A 5,672-nucleotide genomic window follows, 5' to 3' on the forward strand; every position below is an offset into this window, starting at 1 on the left:
AACTTCTCCTTTCTACTTTGCTTGAGGGTTTAAAAGGATATCCAAGACATGTTGATGAAGCTATTGTATATAAGAAATAAATGACTTAACTTTCAATCATTCATTTACATAATATTTATTAGTACTCTTTTAGTTAGATGAGGCAATGCCAAAGGAAGCTCATAAGGAGCTAAAAATTGAAAACCTGTGCATACTCAAATGGAAAACGATAATATATATGTATACTACTTAGTTATATCCATTACCAATATATGGCTAGGAAAGATCATATCATTAGGGAAATTTTGAGGTCTAAAATGAGCCTCCAAAAAAAAATGTACAACCAAAATAAAATTTATAAGAACCAATAGGATTCAAGATGATGATGTCAAACATTGGGGATGATTCATATTTCTGGAGTAAAAAAGTAAAAATATTAAAAAATAATAAAATAATAAAACTATTTTTTCAACTTGTATTTTAAACTTATCTCCCTAAGTTTTCGCTCAAATTTCGAGCAAGAATACTTGTTGGATGCAAAATTTGATTCCTCGTCCAAGGAGTGCCCATGTTGCATACTTTAGATGGACCCTACTACACAAAAATGAGAAATATATGACAAATGTGATTGTAATCACGTTTTTTTATGTATTCCTCATTTTTCTTGTAGCAGGGTCCATTGAAAATATAAGACATGGGTATTCCTTGGATGAGGAATCAAATTCTGCATCCAACGAGCTTTTCCACTTGAAATTTGAGTAAACACATAAGGAGATAAGTTGAAAATACGAGTTGAAAAAACAGTTTTTTATTTTTTTCCCTCTAAAATTTGATGATGTAATCTAACATTATTTTATTATTTCCACTATTATCTTATAATTTCCTTAGGAGGCCCATTTTATACCTCAAAATTTCCCTAATGTTAGATGGTGAGTGATGCTTTAAGAGAAAATAGCCTAAATTTATGTCTTATCAACCATTTCAATTTGACTGCCTATTTGAGAATGAAATTTAGTAGAGAGTTAGAGTGTAGTTCCAAAGACATGATAAATAAATCTCCAAAAAGTATAACAAACTTGGAATCTTGATCAAGGATAATTCTTTGATACCAAATTATAAGGGTTACAAGGAAATTACCTAAACCCAAAGACAAGTTTAGACAATTACCAAGAAAGAGTCCAAGACAAACACTCATGAAATAATTATCTTCAATTTAATTCAATGATCCAAATTATACAAATGCCCACATTTTTCGAATAATAAAGGTGAATTTTGAAGTCAATGCTCCAACTATGCAATGCATCTTTTATTCAATTTGATCATTTTCACTGGCTTATCTATATTCTAAGAATTTCTATCTTCACATGTTTTTATGTTATCTATAGAACTATGCTTTATTTTTGGATATATCTATTGACTTCTTTTTATAATATTACATAACTACTCATAAAAGAATACAAATAAAAACAAAAAAAATCACTTATTTTCCTCGTTTGTGTCAATCTTAAGAAATTTTAAGAAATTTGCCTAGAGAGTTGTCATTTTCTACTGAAATTTCCCTAATTCCCTATCCTACAAGTAAAGGGGAAGTTGTTTAAGCAGTCTCGCCCAAATTGTGATTGAGGAGATGGACAAAATCCAGGTTGAAATTTGAAAATCATGGTTGAAATAAGGTGTTAAATCTATCCCAAAACCATGGTCCTTCCTCCATGAGCTTTCTAGGATATTTTCACTTGATATTTAAACAAGTGATCAAGAAATATTTAGAGTAAAGGTTTACAACATATGTTGGAGTCCATTTAGAGTCAATGAATTATATGAAAAATGTAGATTATGGAAAACAATATTGAATCTACATATCATAACATTTTTCTTGTAGTTTTCAATGATTTTCATTAGCTAAATTCATGTAACATTCTCCTTAATGGAAGCTCCTAACTTGGAATCCCATCCAAACAGAGATACTTTCAACTCCTTAGATGAAAGGTTGTCTTTCTACTCTAAACACCACCATAAAGGGAAAACATTGAGTGTAACTTAAATCCTCTTAAATATTATGACTAACCATAACAATTATCTTTTAATTATTTACCATCAAATTCCAACATTTTTTTCTTTTAAGAGGGATTCCTACCATGTCTAAGATCTTAGTCTTCATGATATAAATAGTGTTCAATCTCTCCACCTCTTAGGCAATGGTTTTCCGCATAAGGGTTTTGAAATAGATCTAATTTCCATAAGTAATTCAAATTCTACATTGTTGCAACACCAAACTCCCAAGTCCTTACAAAACTTGATGTGATTTATGTTCTAATCCATCAATAAATGGGGATTAGTTTATGATCCAATACATACGACATGTAAATTGAGATCCCCACCATCAACATGTTTATGTTGTATTTTTTCCAATACCGATGAATTACTATTACATGAAACTATGCCAAATTAAGGTAGTAGGAGGAAAATTAAATACAATGTTAGAATTATTAAACTGTCGCAATGGGTGAAATCACATATGCAGTAATTACATTAAATAATAAGCAAACGATGGATTTAAGCTAAGCATTGGAGGTCACTGGCCATCATTTTATAGCTCATCATAAGGGACAACCATAATTCAACCTTCTACATTTTTGGCAAAGGACTTATTATCTTAAAATGGAAAGGGGTATACTTGGAAACTTATCATCCAATTACCATTTAATTGATTGCTAAGTTGTGGAAACCACTTAAATAATCTTTTAATAGGTTGGATCAAAATGACTCTAACCAACAAAAATTCTTGGCATGTTGATTGAAACCAATAAAGGCCATGTTTGATAGACCATGAAGGCATACCAAAGGAAAAGAACAATATAGTTGAATTTACATAATAACCTATGATCAAGCACTATGCCCAAAGGATCATTACAAGGAATCCATGATTTGTACATGTGCTTATATTGAATAACATAATATCTAAATATGTATAATGTATTATCAAAATTTAACATAGATGCGTCTTGATACTCTGAACTCAATATGCAAAAATATTATCATGTTATTATTTTGGAAAAAATTACAGTATACAAAAGAGTGAGCATACGAATTTGTGAAGGAACCTTATGTGAATGAGAAGATATTGTTGCATATTTTTCAATTTATTTTGTAATGTGATCTGTGAGGAATACGTATAACAATGTTGATAGAAAATTTTAACGTGCATAGCAATTTAGTTGATATTATAGCATACATTACGAGAGTTAACAAAAATATAAAATTCAAGCATAATAGGAAAACACTAATAAGTAGATTATTTTTACTTTTAACAAAGTTTCAAACAAAAGTTATAGGTGAGGATTTAGTAGATATTTTTTTCAATGTTTTCCAATTATATTGTTTTACTAGTTAATTATTAGTTGTGTTTATTTGGAATATCGCTTTAATATTTTTAATTTAATTATTAACAATTATGTCAATAGGAGTGTTTATTTCAGGATAAGGCTTTTCGAGTTTTAATTTAATTATCAATGATTATTAGGTAGATGGTATGGATATCTCCATAGAATATTCCTAGTACTATACACAAATCAAATGCCTTGATTTACTTCCAAAATAGTTATTCATTTTTTCCCTTTTAATTAAATTCATTAATTAAAAACATGTCATATGAAATATGAAATGAATTATGGTTTTTTGGGCATGTGGTATTTATAAGTCATGGTATTGTAATAAATCTCATTTAAAGACTAAGAATCTCCATAATAAAGTGGGGTTGAATCTCATCATGTTTAAGAATTTAGTTGATTCTTATAATTTTTTTAATTTTAGCAACTTGACATGTATGTTCAAGTAAGTGTTTTGATACTTATTATGGATTGATGCCTATATTTACCGATTATTTAATTTATAGGATTGTGTTATTTATTAGGTGGGTGGTAGGGATTTAACCTCCATGGAATATTCTAGAATATTCATAGTAGTATACAGAAATCAAAGCTTGAGGTTTATCTCCAAAGTAGATATGCTTTTTTTTCCCTTTTAATTAAATTGATTAATTAAAAAAATTATATGAACAAGTGTCGTATGAAGTGAGTTATGGTTTTTTGGACATGTGGTATTGATAAACTATGGTATTGCAACATAGCCTATTAATAGATTAAGAATCTTCATGGTGAATTGGGGGTAAATCTCCATGGGTAAGAATGGTGTTCCATGTTTTCTTAAATGTATATATGTTTAACCTATATAATAATAATAATAATAATAATAATAAAGTTATAATTTAGTTACTTTTCATGATTTACCGGCTATTTAATTTATATGATTGAGCTAGTGTCTAATCCCATCACAAACACTAAACTATGTTAACATATTTTACAAAAATATGTCAACCAATTTTCCAAGAAATACTAGTCAGTGCACCCAACCACATGCATTGTGTTGTTTTTGTTTATAAAAAAATACCTTGTGCATGCCAAAAGATTTTGTAATAGTTTTTTTTTCAAAAAATATTTTTGATATGTTTGATATACTATCTCACACTAGTACATAATTTTAGCAAAAGCATTGATGTAGGCTTAAAAAAATTAAAGTGTATATGTATATGTATATGTATGTGTATGTGTGCATGTGTGTATATATATGTATATGTATGTAATAATGCTAATATGATTTTAATGTGTATTGTGATAATAATTCATACTTGACTAAATGAAAGAGTATGGCTCTGCAATTTTTCAGAGGGCACCGTGGTTTTCGACGATCCCTACAGATTGCAGTCTGAAGTGAGGGTTATGGTAAGCAGGCTTCCAAGCAGCTATGGGGTTGAGTCAAATGAGGGTAATGACCAGATGGATGGTGTGGTTGATTACTCAGAAGACCCTGGTGACCTGGTGGTGAGCCCTGGTATTGTACCAAGAGTGTTGCAACTCCCAAGGGCTCCTCAACTCAAATTATCAACCCAAGGTTCGTACAAACTTAGAGGTGACAATGTTATATGCACAGTAGGTTAGGTTCTACTCATGTCACCCTCAGTCATGAAATCAGATCAAGGTGTTCAGAGACCATTCCTCCAACTAACTATAGTGAAAACTTCTTATGAAAGAATAATTGAACCTGATTCTAACTATGAAAGTGAAAATGTCATTCATTCAAATGTAGATGCTAATTGACATTGTATGAAAGAGAAATGGCTAGTCTACTTGCAGAAGTAAAGCTACTCTATGTTGCACATTTAATCAAATCAGTAACCTACTTGCATGTATCATTTATCTATTTTACATTTGCTTGAAAATAAGGAATCTAACTTCTAACATGCTTATGAAAAAATATTAATTAGAACTTTGTTTTGTAGTGTGGAAAGGAGGAGGTTGGAGTGGCCTAAGAGCCTTCCCTAATCGTCAAATCATAAGTTGGGGCCATTATTCAACTTAACTAGGTTAGGATCGAAGTGGGGAGAAAAACTGGTTGAAAAGAACACTGCTACAAGAGGTCATGTATTGCTACAGGAGGCCTTGTTTTACTACAAGAGGGGTTTTGAGAGCATTTTGAGGGTAGAAATGGTGTCTTGAGGGCGGGAGAAGATGTATGAACGTAAGAGGAATTGAATGAAGGTTGGGGGAGCCCCCTAGCCAAGCATAGCACCCCTTAGAGGTCTATCTTGCACCAAGGTTGATGCCCACGATGTCCTATATTTGCCTTAACAAAATGAC

This window comes from Pinus tabuliformis, chromosome Q (assembly GCF_031772625.1).
Source record: "Pinus tabuliformis cultivar Carrire ecotype Pingquan chromosome Q, CPIR1, whole genome shotgun sequence".
Taxonomy (NCBI): Eukaryota; Viridiplantae; Streptophyta; class Pinopsida; order Pinales; family Pinaceae; genus Pinus; species Pinus tabuliformis.